Here is a 16,100-nt window from a genome sequence, read left to right on the forward strand (position 1 = left end):
ATTAACACTATATTACTATGAATTTATATATTGTATGTTAACACTATATTACTATGAATTTATATATTGTATGTTAACACTATATTACTATGAATTTATATATTGTATGTTATGTTAACACTATATTACTATGAATTTATATATTGTATGCTAACACTATATTACTATGAATTTATATATTGTATGTTATGTTAACACTATATTACTATGAATGTATATTATATTGTATGTTATGTTAGCACAATATTACTATGAATTTATATTTTGTATGTTATGTTAACACTATATTACTATGTATTTATATATTGTATGTTATGTTAACACTATATTACTATGAATTTATACATTGTATGTTAACACTATATTATGATGAATTTATATATTGTATGTTATGTTAACAATATATTACTATGAATTTATATATTGTATATTATGTTAACACTTTATTACTATGAATTTATATATTGTATGTTAACACTATATTACTATGAATTTATATATTGTATGTTAACACCATATTACTATGAATTTTTATATTGTATGTTATGTTAACACTATATTACGATGAATTTATATATTGTATGTTATGTTAACACTATATTACTATGAATGTATATTATATTGTATGTTATGTTAACACTATATTACTATGAATTTATATATTATATATTATGTTAACACTATATCACTATGAGTTTATACATTGTATGTTATGTTAACACTATATTACTATGAATTTACATATTGTATGTTATGTTAACACTATATTACTATGAAATTATATATTGTATGTTAACACTATATTACTATGAAATTATATATTGTATGTTAACACTATATTACTATGAAATATATATATTGTATGTTAACACTATATTACGATGAATTTATATATTGTATGTTATGTTAACACTATATTACGATGAATTTATATATTGTATGTTATGTTAACACTATACTACTATGAATTTATATATTGTATGTTATGTTAACACTATATTACTATGAATTTATACATTGTATGTCAACACTATATTACTATGAATTTATATATTGTATGTTATGTTAACACTATATTACGATGAATTGATATATTGTATGTTATGTTAACACTATATTACTATGAATTTATATATTGTATGTTATGTTAACACTATATTACTATGAATTTATATATTGTATGTTATATTAACACTATATTACTATGAATTTATACATTGTATGTTAACACTATATTACTATGAATTTATACATTGTATGTTAACACTATATTACTATGAATTTATATATTGTATGTTATGTTAACACTATATTACTATGAATTTATATATTGTATGTTATGTTAACACTATATTACTATGAATTTATATATTGTATATTATGTTAACACTATCTTACTATGACTTGATACATTGTATGTTATGTTAACACTATATTACTATGAATTTATATATTGTATATTATGTTAACACTATATTACTATGACTTGATACATTGTATGTTATATGAACACTTTATTACTATGAATTTATATATTGTATATTATGTTAACACTATATTACGATGAATTTATATATTGTATATTATGTTAACACTATATTACGATGAATTTATACATTGTATGTTAACACTATATTACTATGAATTTATATATTGTATGTTATGTTAACACTATATTACGATGAATTGATATATTGTATGTTATGTTAACACTATATTACTATGAATTTATATATTGTATGTTATGTTAACACTATATTACTATGAATTTATATATTGTATGTTATATTAACACTATATTACTATGAATTTATACATTGTATGTTAACACTATATTACTATGAATTTATACATTGTATGTTAACACTATATTACTATGAATTTATATATTGTATGTTATGTTAACACTATATTACTATGAATTTATATATTGTATGTTATGTTAACACTATATTACTATGAATTTATATATTGTATATTATGTTAACACTATCTTACTATGACTTGATACATTGTATGTTATGTTAACACTATATTACTATGAATTTATATATTGTATATTATGTTAACACTATATTACTATGACTTGATACATTGTATGTTATATGAACACTATATTACTATGAATTTATATATTGTATATTATGTTAACACTATATTACGATGAATTTATATATTGTATATTATGTTAACACTTTATTACGATGAATTTATACATTGTATGTTAACACTATATTATGATGAATTTATATATTGTATGTTATGTTAACACTATATTACTATGAATTTATATATTGTATATTATGTTAACACTATATTATTATGAGTTTATACATTGTATGTTATGTTAACACTATATTACTATGAATTTATATATTGTATGTTATGTTAACACTATATTACTATGAAATTATATATTGTATGTTAACACTATATTACTATGAAATATATATATTGTATCATTTGTATGTTAACACTATATTACGATGAATTTATATATTGTATGTTATGTTAACACTTTATTACGATGAATTTATATATTGTATGTTATGTTAACACTATACTACTATGAATTTATATATTGTATGTTATGTTAACACTATATTACTATGAATTTATATATTGTATGTTAACACTATATTACTATGAATTTATATATTGTATGTTAGCACTATATTACTATGACTTGATACATTGTATGTTATGTTAACACTATATTACTATGAATTTATATATTGTATGTTATGTAAACACTATATTACTATGAAATTATATATTGTATGTTAACACTATATTACTATGAATTTATATATTGTATGTTAACACTATATTACTATGAATTTATACATTGTATATTATGTTAACACTATATTACGATGAATTGATATATTGTATGTTATGTTAACACTATATTGCTATGAATTTATATATTGTATGTTATGTTAACACTATATTACTATGAATTTATATATTGTATGTTATGTTAACACTATATTACTATGAATTTATATATTGTATGTTATGTTAACACTATATTACTATGAATTTATACATTGTATGTTAACACTATATTACTATGAATTTATACATTGTATGTTAACACTATATTACTATGAATTTATATATTGTATATTAACACTATATTACTATGAATTTATATCTTGTATGTTATGTTAACACTATATTACTATGAATTTATACATTGTATATTAACACTATATTACTATGAATTTATACATTGTATGTTAACACTATATTACTATGAATTTATATATTGTATGTTAACACTATATTACTATGAATTTATATATTGTATGTTATGTTAACACTATATTACTATGAATTTATATATTATATGTTATATATTGTATGTTATGTTAACACTACATTACTATGAATTTATACATTGTATGTCAACACTATATTACTATGAATTTATACATTGTATATTATGTTAACACTATATCACGATGAATTTATATATTGTATGTTATGTTAACACTATATTGCTATGAATTTATATATTGTATGTTATGTTAACACTATATTACTATGTATTTATATATTGTATGTTATGTTAACACTATATTACTATGAATTTATACATTGTATGTTAACACTATATTACTATGAATTTATACATTGTATATTATGTTAACACTATATTACTATGAATTTATATATTGTATGTTATGTTAACACTATATTACTATGAATTTATACATTGTATGTTAACACTATATTACTATGAATTTATACATTGTATATTATGTTAACACTATATTACTATGAATTTATATATTGTATGTTATGTTAACACTATATTACTATGAATTTATATATTGTATGTTATGTTGACACTATATTACTATGAATTTATATATTGTATGTAATGTTAACACTATATTACTATGAATTTATACATTGTATGTTAACACTATATTACTATGAATTTATATATTGTATGTTATGTTAACACTATATTACTATGAATTTATACATTGTATATTATGTTAACACTATATTACTATGAATTTATATATTGTATGTTATGTTAACACTATATTACTATGAATTTATATATTGTATGTTATGTTAACACTATATTACTATGAATTTATATATTGTATGTTATGTTAACACTATATTACTATGAATTTATATATTGTATGTTATGTTAACACTATATTACTATGAATTTATACATTGTATGTTAACACTATATTACTATGAATTTATATATTGTATGTTATGTTAACACTATATTACTATGAATTTATATATTGTATGTTAACACTATATTACTATGAATTTATATATTGTATGTTATGTTAACACTATATTACTATGAATTTATATATTGTATGTTATGTTAACACTATATTACTATGAATTTATATATTGTATATTATGTTAACACTATATTACTATGAATTTATATATTGTATGTTATGTTAACACTATATTACTATGAATTTATATATTGTATGTTATGTTAACACTATATTACTATGAATTTATATATTGTATGTTACGTTAACACTATATTACTATGAATTTATATATGTTATGTTAACACTATATTACTATGAATTTATACATTGTATGTTAACACTATATTACTATGAATTTATACATTGTATGTTATGTTAACACTATATTACGATGAATTTATATATTGTATGTTAACACTATATTACTATGAATTTATACATTGTATATTATGTTAACACTATATTACGATGAATTTATATATTGTATGTTATGTTAACACAATATTACTATGAATTTATACATTGTATGTTAACACTATATTACTATGAATTTATACATTGTATGTTAACACTATATTACTATGAATTTATACATTGTATGTTATGTTAACACTATATTACTATATTTACCTCACTGTCCTGTCCGGTAGTCAGAACCCTGAAGTTGCGAAATTAACAATTTTGATACACCCCTTTCTGTTTTTCCTCAACGTGCATTAAGTTTTTAAGTAGCATCAGCCAAATTAGATCTGGAGTCTTTCAAATGACTTTGAACACTTTGGCCTTACCCTTGTACCAAAACCCCTACCCCTGGGATCATGAAATTTACAATTTGGATAAAGGGCTACCTGCTCCCTCTAAATATTCATGGAGATTCAAATTAGTATTAGTTATAGTACCATTAAATATGTTATTCAAATGTTTACACATAAACACTATAGATATGCCAAGTTTGGCCCTGCTCCCGAGTCAGAACGTCTACCCCAGGGCAACGGCATATCCAGGAATTGCGTGGGGGGGGGGGGGACTTTTTTAGGCTTGGGGCCCATGAGACGAAGCGCCCGGAAGCTCCTGGATTTTACCGAGTTTATAGAGCTTAGAATATGTCTCCTACATAGTCATTTTTACTATTTTCTGTAATTTTTGATAGGGTGGAATTAATAAAATGACACAAATTTTAAGGATATCTTGTAAAAGATGTAAGTTCTCCCTACAAAATTAATTCAATAAATCAAAAGATTTTGTCATTTATTTCTCCGAGAGTGGAAGAAGTTATTGCTTCTTTTATCGTTTACATTTTTTCTAAACAAGAGACCACGATTTACCTTAAATTTGAAAATTTTAGTAGGGGTGCGAACCGGCTGCGCCCCTCCCCTCCTTTATTCCATGAAATGTACAATCTAGGTAGAGGCCTTCCTGCTCTACAGATCAAGGCAATTGAACAATTTTGGCAGTTTTTGCACCGCCCATAAAGCTCGGGGATGCAGGAGTCCTGAAGTCCTGAAGTTTACAATTTACATGTATTTCTAAATATGTTTTATGCCTCTGAAAAGAATTGGAAAGGCAGCTATTAAGAAGTTATAAGTGTCCAACTGTTCACGCACGACAGCGGACACAGAGTGAATCAGGTGACCTATCGTTATAGTATCAGTTCTACATATTATGCTCCCTATCATCCAAAACTAGGAGGAGCGGATCCATCATTTCTAATAAGGAACAACAACGAGGATGTTTATAATGAAAATCAGTAGTTCAGAATGCTTTGAATTTTTACAGCAGGCTTGACAATTACGATTTATTTACGATTGAACAATTTCAAGATTTCTGATACAAACTATGTCTGATATAATTAATCATAGCTTGAATATATATTATATATAAAGCTAAAGCTTTACGGAGGATTTCTGTGTTTTCTTTTCATATTTTTTAAATATATATATATATATATATATATATAAAGCACAGAAATTTTCACTTTATTTGGATACCCACTTCCGCCCCCTACCCGGGGTTGAACTCACGACCTGCGGAACCAAATCTCACAAGTGGATATCTCTAAAGCTTACAGAAGGTTGAAACTAACTATTCAGAACGATTTATGAGGGTGATCGATGGGAAAATAACATATTTTGATTAATTATTGGTTCTGTAGAAAAATAATTTCTTTCTAGAAGGAATGGGGGGGGGGGGGGGGGGGGGGGGCATAAGATCTATACACGCTATCCACACTTCAGGTGCCTGTGATTACCTTGTGTTATTATTAGTATACAGAGGTCGTACGTTATTTACAGAAGCAAGTGCCTGTGCACGTAGCCCCATTACAATCAATCAGGAACATCACACTGCATAAAAATTACACATGATTTTGTACCATGCTATACACTTAAAAATTTACATCATGTCACAGTAAATTATTAGCTGCAGAACTGTAGCTCTCTTTGCGGGGTGGATGTTATATTCCGATTTTCTCCCCAAAGAGCTACATACCTTCAGCTAATAAATCATTCGATAAAAAATTGCACTACCTTTGAAAACACTCAAAGTCAATAAAAGCGTGCAATCGATGTCGCCGGCACTTTATTAGAAAATAAGCTATATCAAATCATATATTTTGTGTGCTATACATTCATGGACCCATAGCCTCCCTAGGCATGGTATACTTTTTATTTCCCCTTTACTTATAAACTTGGTAGGAAGAGTAGATACCCTAATTTTGTAACATACGTGACTGTCGCCGACTCAGTTTTTAAAATTGAACAACCAAATATAAAAATCTGAGAGCGTGATTTTTAATTTTCTTTGCGTTTATATCATTTGTATTTCCTAAATTTTCATTCAATAAAAGTTTAACACCTTTTGCGTATGATTTTAAGCAGTGGTGTATATATTACTCCATGTCGCCAGATTATATTATGTGATCATAGGGTCAATTAAACACCCAATGTATGAACAAAGATTTCGTATTATCTTTATGTTTTTGATCTATTTTGTCGCTAAAATATTCAAAAACTTTGGGAAAATATTCATCAAGCGATATTTGGATGTGGCATTGAGAAGAAGTCATCATTATTCTCAAAATTTTGCATTTCGATTTTAGAAATGTAACATACAATACAATAATTTTTTTTATGAAAACGTATTTGCAGAGCAAATGTTACCCCTTTTATGAAAATATCGTAGTGTACAGAGAATGAAAATATAAACATATCTTTTGCAGAAGTCATTGGTTGGTCTGAAATTTGACAAACGTGTCAAGATGTAACATTCGTGATGTAACATTCGTTACCGAGAAATTAATTAAAGGGAATGATAGAACAATTTCCCGCGTATTTTTGCTCTCTGTCTGCATGATGTGGTATACGATATGAACGTCTACTATGAACATTTGAGTTTGAAAGTCAATACGTGTTAAACTTTGAGAATTAGGATTAATTTTCTCTTACGGTAAGTACTGTCACAACAACTGCAATGTTTAATATACAATATTGATTAAGCAGATGGAATGTTTTGGTCTGAATTTATTCTTCTGATATCAAAGAATGTATACCGTATTCCAAATATCTCGAAATTCCTCTGGTGTAAGAATTACATTGAGTAGAACGCTGGTAACATACGTTACTCAAAGTAACGTATGCTACTTAATGAAATGCTTGATTAGACATCAAATATTGAACTACATATTGACAAAATATCATCTTTAATATGTTTGTTGAATATCAACTATGTTATGAAGAAACAGATGTGTTATTGTTCCCGTATTCACCAGCATATACAGATATCCTCTGCAAGAAATACAGGCCATGTTTTTCTCTGCTACTGTCCTATTTATGATACATGTAACTATGCAACTCTACATTTATCAATTTGCTAGAATTCAGCATCTTTTCATAATATACCTTAGAAATGAAGGGATTAATCTCTGATTATTGTTCTGTGCAATCTTATAGAGAAATCATTAAAACATATTTTATCTGAGTGTAACGTATGTTACCAGGAATTCCGTTACGTAATATTATTCTACTTGTTTTTAATTTTTTATTTATATTTTCAGAAATGGCGTTTGTGAGAGCAGAAGTACAGAATAACTACCATGAAAAAAAAATGCATTAAAACATAAGAAAAACCATGAAAAAATGTTTTAGAAATAATATTATATGCTCCCCTTGTGGCAATACTGAAAAGGTAGAATGTCTGTATAGACAGTGAAAATAAAGGTTTAACTACCGGTCAAAGGCTACCATAATGATACATGTAAGTTTTGTCTCTCAAAATAATTATAAGCAACTGGTCATTTGAGTAATTTTGTATGACCTTTGACCTTGTGACTTGAAATCCAATGGGGTTCATCTATTCATAAGGGGGCACGAGTGTTTCAAGTTTGATGTCTATCAAGGAAAGACTTCTCAACGGACAATAGCGTATATCCAAAGTAGTTTAACCGTTGTCCTTTTGACCTCAAAATCAATAGGGGACATCTATGTCTTAAGGTTCACGTTAAATATTCATTCATAACACCGCGTGGTGGATTATACTGACAGTTTCTATGGAAAGGTATTCCAAAATAAGCAACAAAAACATAAGATTCGGTATACATTTAATCAAAATGTTGGGAAATTAAACATTTTCTTTATATTATTACTGTAAACAGATTGTTAGAAATGGGTAAATATGTTTCTTTCCATTTTTTGAATGGAAATGATGTGTTTACAGTAATGAAAGGAAAAATAAGAAACATACGTTACTTTCATTGTTTATTATAACAAAGAGCAATCCAGGTTTCAAAACATGTGTCTGTTATTTCTATAAGAATCATGAGTATTTATATAGCGAAACATCAATCTTTTACTTTTGTTTTAATCGCATATTTATTGCAAATTAACAAATTAAGAAGAAAAGACACATTTGGTAATTTTTTTTTGCTTGTCTACGTTATATTTCTATTAAAATGGGTATTTCCATTGAATTAAGTGATGTCGTTATGATTTTGCAACATCAATCGTAAAGAATAACTGATGATGACATCGTTTTGGCATAATATTTTCATGGATGTACTGTTGTGTAAGTGTTGAAACATACGTTACATAATTATAGCGCTACTTCATTTACATACAAAAAAGCTATCGTTCTATATATATTGCTAGTCTTTTGTTTTCATGTTTCATACATATTGAACTATTCGAGAATATTTGTTAATCAATTTTATTTTCTGCCATTTCAAAGATATTGAAAGTGATATCTAGTCGTTTATTTTGCGCTCTTAAAATCTTATTGCTGACTTTTACAGCAGATAATTTCTTGTTGTGTTGATTAAATATTTTCTTTGAAAACCTGTATTTATTGTCTTTCGCAAATTAGAAAAATATATGCTCAGTCAATTCCAATACAAGGTATGGAATAATACATGGAAAATTAATGTTTATCTTACATATTATCATGTCAAGGACTCAGTAACGATGGTTACATGTGAGAAAAATCTCGAAAAATATACCATACTTTGACCTACTGTAAAAAAAAAAATCATCTGTCATACTTAAGGTGAGTGTTCAACAGATATTTACCATTAATAAAGGCATGTTACCATATATATTTTGAATGGTCGATCAACCATGATTTTGAAACCCTCAATTGCACGCTTTTATTGACTTTGGGTGAAAGCCACTTTACATTGACATTGCAAAGACGCTTGGACTGCTCCAAAAGGTACGCATCAATATAGTCCCTAATGTTCTCCCCATCGAAGGCCTCTTGATGTTCTCTCATAATGCCAGTAACGAAGTGTTTGATGGAACTTTCTATACTTTCAACCACTTTGGCGCCAAAAAGATCCCCTGGCAAACATCCCAGTATTGGGAACGTGTCCAGGAGGGGGTTACGAGGATGCACAGCGATTCGGATGACCAAAGTTAATTTAGAGATGTTGAAAGTCGGAATCGGAGTGTTCATAGCGCTTTCCGAAAACGATAGATCACATGTTTGAAACGCTTACGTGAATGTAGTGATTGGGGTCAAAATGCTTGCCTTTCAGAGCAGAAATTTGCTCCGTGAAACCCATGACTTCCTCCACGATCTGGGTTTCAAGACTACGCTTACCAAAGCCAAAACTCCTAAGAGTTGTCAGAGCAAATGTTTTATGTTCAAATAAACTTGAACCTACTCTGTCAGGAAGCTTTCATGTAAATTCAACTCTTCTAATCCAGTGGTTCTTCAAAAGATTTTAAAACATTCGTGTTATGCAATCCTTTGTCTTTTTAGGCTTTTATATAGAAGAAAGTCCATTTGTAGTGAAAAGGTTACCTCTAGGTGTCCAATAAGTTGACAATTGCTGTCCATTATTTTTAATAAAGGACAGATACTGTCCATTCTTAAAAATAATGGAGTTATTGTCAATTTATTGGACAGTGCCAGGTAAACCCAATAACTTTTAAAAGATTTTTACTATACATCCGCATCTTAAATCTGATCCAATATTGTGGGCTCACCCTATATATATATATATATATATATATATATATATATATATATGTTTTCAGGACCACAATGTAAACTAGTTTTAAACTAATTGTGCTATCCTGTTTAAATAAAGAACATTATTATCTCCTGAGGGTCATGATTTGAATAAACTTGAATCTACCCTATATGTAAATTTCAATGTTTCTGTCCCAGTGGTTCTCGAGAGATTTTCCCTATACATTTACATGTAAACATTTTTTGATCCCCTATGTGATCCTATCCAATATCCAAGGACCATGATTTGAATAAACTTGAATCTACACATGTCAGGAAGCTGTCATGTAAATTTCAACTTTTCTGGCCCAGTGGTCCTAAGAAATTTTTTTAAAAATGATCCTACCCTACTTTTGCCTTTTCTTGATTATATCTCCTTTGAAGCAAACTTGAATCAAATCCCCTTCACCCAAGGTTGATTTGTGCTAAATTTGATCAAAATTTGTCAAGTGGTTCTGGAGAAGATGAAAATGTGAAATTTACAGACAGATGGACACACATACAGACAAAAGTTGATCAGAAAAAGCTCACTTAAACATTCAGCTCGGGTGAGTAAAATAGACCATATTTGTAAAGGGGGAGTGGCTGGATCCACCACTCCTAACCTTATGGTTACCATGACCTAAATTATACTTAAGCTTGCATCCTCATGGATAAGGTGAATCTGTCTCACGTTAGTGGTGTTGTCCATATGCCTCTTCCTAAGGGTTGAGTCGTGTTACCTAATTGGAGATTATTGTATGAGATGATTGAAGATCCTAATTCATACATAAAATTTCAATCAAGAGTTGATATTGCTGAGTATGCAGCTAAAATGACTTACAAAAAGAATTCAAATGTTATGCTTACATACACAATCTGCATGTAGTAAGGATTTATAAATCACCCACCTTTATCACAGATCATGAAATGACAGATTCTTAATACTCATTAAAAATATAGGCCTATGCTCAGCCCTTACAGTTTTAGAACAAGGGGGGGGGGGGGGTAATTTTTATTGTGCCACACCTGCTGTGACAAGGTGCCTCAGATTTTGTGGTCTCATCCAAAGGACCACCCCATTTAGTCACCTCTTACAACAAGCAAGGGGTACTGAGAACATATTCTAACCTGGATCTACATGGGATCCCATTAAATAGTACAATGTACATGTACATCCTTTTTGCATCATATTCAGACAGGAATTGAATTGGACACCATTAGTAGCTTCAGTTTTACAAACCCATATTCATTTTCAATTGAGGCACTCTGGCTCGTAATAAGATGAAACAACACAAAGGTCCCTGAATTTTTAATGTGAAATTTCTTGGTATAACAGTAAATAAGTGTCATATTATTCAATGATCTGATTACTTATGACAAAGCAATGCAAGGAGAATAAAACACATACACTATACTGCCTTAAAGCACAAAACAATGTGCATGAAAAGAAATTTTAAATCTACTAGTGTAATTGTGGTTCCAGGATATTACTCCACAAGCATTTGGAGATATGGGGACACATGTTTAATTAAAAGTTATAAATTGAAAGATTAATGTAAAAAAGAAAGAAAACTACTTGACATGTGCCTGTTGTCCCAAAGATGCTTCATACCAAATTTGACAAGAATTGGAATGGTAGCTATGAAGAAATCTTTAATCATTAACATGCAATGGACAACACACCCAGACTAAGAGAGGAGGTCACCTCAGTGACTCAGGTGACCTAAAATTATTTGGAAATGAAACTATCAATTATTAAGAAGTCCTACAGTTAATTAGCATTTAAAATTCATTAAAATTATTAGCACATTATTTTATATGATTGAGATAGAAATCTTTGTTTGCATTACATGTATATAAGATGCAACTCACATTGTGTTGCCTCTCTCATAAATTAATAACAATCAATAAATAATATAATACATTTATCAACAAGATGTGTTTGTGAAATACTGATGCCCCTGTATGGCAAAAAAGTTTATAATGGTCAAGGTTAAAGTTTTTCAATAGTAGATCAAATCCCAAGGTCAAGAAATTAAGACTTTGGTACCCAAAGAAAGATCTTGTCACAAGGAATACAGATTTGGAATATGTAAGCCCTATCACCATTCATTTAAACGTTATGGCCAAGGTTAAAGTTTTTACAGATAAAACAAGAGGTACTGTGAGCAATGCTCACTAAGAATACCCCCCGCTTACCCCAATCTCCCAAAGGGTGTTGGTAATAGGTATAAACTACCTCTTTTCTGAGTGTAAATAAAAAAAAAGGCATGACAAACCGAACCATATTGCTACTTCGATGTCCAGTGCGCGTGACCTTTGACCTTTTGACCCCAAAATCGATAGGGAACATCTTCATCCCATGGGTAGTCCATATGTATGATATGGTGACTGTAGGTGGATAGGATAACGCTTTAGAGCCTGGAAACCATATTGCTACTTCGATGTCCAGTGCGCTTGACCTTTGACCCCAAAATCAATAGGGAACATCTTCATCCCATGGGTAGTCCATAATTATGTATGATATGGTGACTGTAGGTGGAAAGGATAACGCTTTAGAGCCCGGAAACCATATTGCTACTTCGATGTCCAGTGCACTTCACCTTTGACCTTTTGACCCCAAAATCGATAGGGAACATCTTCATCCCATAGGTAGTCCATATATATGATATGGTGACGGTAGGTAGAAAGGATAATGCTTTAGAGCCCGGAAATCATTGCGTCTACAGACGGATGGACGGACAGACGGACGGACAACCCGATTCCAGTATACCCCCCCCCCCCCCCCCCCCCCCCACACACACACACAACTTGTTGCGGGGGGGTATAAAGACAGACCAAAAACGATATGCCCCAGAATCTCCAATAACATGAGCATAAAAAAATCATTACATACAAATGTAATGATAACTTATTGAACAATTAATAATATGAATTAATATCAGCATTAAAGGAGCATGGACAGGATTTTTGATTGATTGAAATTGACGGTTTTTTAGTTATAGTTCTGAAATAGAGATCTTTAAATTTATAAACAAGTAAATTAAAATTATTTTTACACAGGATACACTTTGTATTTACTTAAAACCCAGCCACCTAATTGTGTAAGCCAGCATGTTAATCTACATGTGTTTGTAAGTCACCATGTTAATCTACATGTGTTTGTAAGTCACCATGTTAATCTACATGTGTTTGTAAGCCACCATGTTAATCTAAATGTGTTTATGCTCACACATTTGATAGGAATGTAAACAAGCGCTTGTTATCCACCAGCTGCAATAATGTAGCCCTCTTCAATTTTTTTTAATATTCTGACATTTTCGGAAGAGGGTTTTTACCCCCCCCCCCCCAAGTAATTTTAAAAAGTCAGAGAGGGTTGCATTATTGCAGCTTAGTATACCATGTACATATATGTATAATGAAAACACCAAGATTTCTAAAAAGTAGGTCAACAGCATGCAAAATTTCTAAAATGTAGGTCAACAGCATGCAAAATTTCTAAAATGTAGGTCAACAGCATGCAACATTTCAACATGAATTATTGCTCAATCAATTTAGGGAGCAAGCACAAAGAAGTAACAACTGAATAGTTTCTCCAAAGCTGTCAACTTGGTGTTATGTTGATAGTTGAGTCGCACATGAACATGTAAAGATAACCCGGGCTCATGCCTTGTATTTCTGTGTATTAACATGTAAACATAACCTGTAAACATAACCTGGGCTCATGCCTTGTATTTCTGTGTATTAACATGTAAACATAACCAGGGCTCATGCCTTGTATTTCTGTGTATTAACATGTAAACATAACCAGGGCTCATGCCTTGTATTTCTGTGTATTAACATGTAAACATAACCAGGGCTCATGCCTTGTATTTCTGTGTATTAACATGTAAAGATAACCTGGGCTCATGCCTTGTATTTCTGTGTATTAACATGTAAACATAACCAGGGCTCATGCCTTGTATTTCTGTGTATTAACATGTAAAGATAACCAGGGCTCATGCCTTGTATTTCTGTGTATTAACGTGTAAAGATAACCTGGGCTCATGCCTTGTGTGTATTAACATGTAAAGATAACCAGGGCTCATGCCTTGTATTTCTGTGTATTAACATGTAAAGATAACCAGGGCTCATGCCTTGTATTTCTGTGTATTAACATGTAAACATAACCAGGGCTCATGCCTTGTATTTCTGTGTATTAACATGTAAACATAACCAGGGCTCATGCCTTGTATTTCTGTGTATTAACGTGTAAAGATAACCTGGGCTCATGCCTTGTGTGTATTAACATGTAAAGATAACCTGGGCTCATGCCTTGTATTTCTGTGTATTAACATGTAAACATAACCAGGGCTCATGCCTTGTATTTCTGTGTATTAACATGTAAAGATAACCTGGGCTCATGCCTTGTGTGTATTAACATGTAAAGATAACCTGGGCTCATGCCTTGTATTTCTGTGTATTAACATGTAAAGATAACCTGGGCTCATGCCTTGTATTTCTGTGTATTAACATGTAAACATAACCAGGGCTCATGCCTTGTGTGTATTAACATGTAAAGATAACCTGGGCTCATGCCTTGTGTGTATTAACATGTAAAGATAACCAGGGCTCATGCCTTGTATTTCTGTGTATTAACATGTAAAGATAACCAGGGCTCATGCCTTGTATTTCTGTGTATTAACATGTAAACATAACCAGGGCTCATGCCTTGTATTTCTGTGTATTAACATGTAAACATAACCAGGGCTCATGCCTTGTATTTCTGTGTATTAACGTGTAAAGATAACCTGGGCTCATGCCTTGTGTGTATTAACATGTAAAGATAACCTGGGCTCATGCCTTGTATTTCTGTGTATTAACATGTAAACATAACCAGGGCTCATGCCTTGTATTTCTGTGTATTAACATGTAAAGATAACCTGGGCTCATGCCTTGTGTGTATTAACATGTAAAGATAACCTGGGCTCATGCCTTGTATTTCTGTGTATTAACATGTAAAGATAACCTGGGCTCATGCCTTGTATTTCTGTGTATTAACATGTAAACATAACCAGGGCTCATGCCTTGTATTTCTGTGTATTAACATGTAAAGATAACCTGGGCTCATGCCTTGTATTTCTGTGTATTAACATGTAAAGATAACCAGGGCTCATGCCTTGTATTTCTGTGTATTAACATGTAAACATAACCAGGGCTCATGCCTTGTATTTCTGTGTATTAACGTGTAAAGATAACCTGGGCTCATGCCTTGTATTTCTGTGTATTAACGTGTAAAGATAACCTGGGCTCATGCCTTGTATTTCTGTGTATTAACATGTAAACATAACCAGGGCTCAT

General features: G+C 30.0%; 1 protein-coding gene across 1 annotated transcript in view; it reads right to left on the reverse strand.

Moving 5' to 3' along the window:
- Positions 1-12,057: 12,057 nt before the first annotated feature.
- Positions 12,058-16,100, reverse strand: part of LOC125665875 (vitamin D3 hydroxylase-associated protein-like) — a 52,069-nt gene continuing 48,026 nt past the window's right edge. The window contains exons 17-19 of the mRNA XM_056151115.1: positions 15,637-15,768; positions 14,615-15,550; positions 12,058-14,463 (exon numbers count right to left, since the gene is read on the reverse strand). The gene's annotated coding sequence lies outside the window, so the exon portion shown is untranslated. The remainder of the gene's footprint in view (positions 14,464-14,614; positions 15,551-15,636; positions 15,769-16,100) is intronic.

Source organism: Ostrea edulis, chromosome 10, assembly GCF_947568905.1.
Source record: "Ostrea edulis chromosome 10, xbOstEdul1.1, whole genome shotgun sequence".
Taxonomy (NCBI): Eukaryota; Metazoa; Mollusca; class Bivalvia; order Ostreida; family Ostreidae; genus Ostrea; species Ostrea edulis.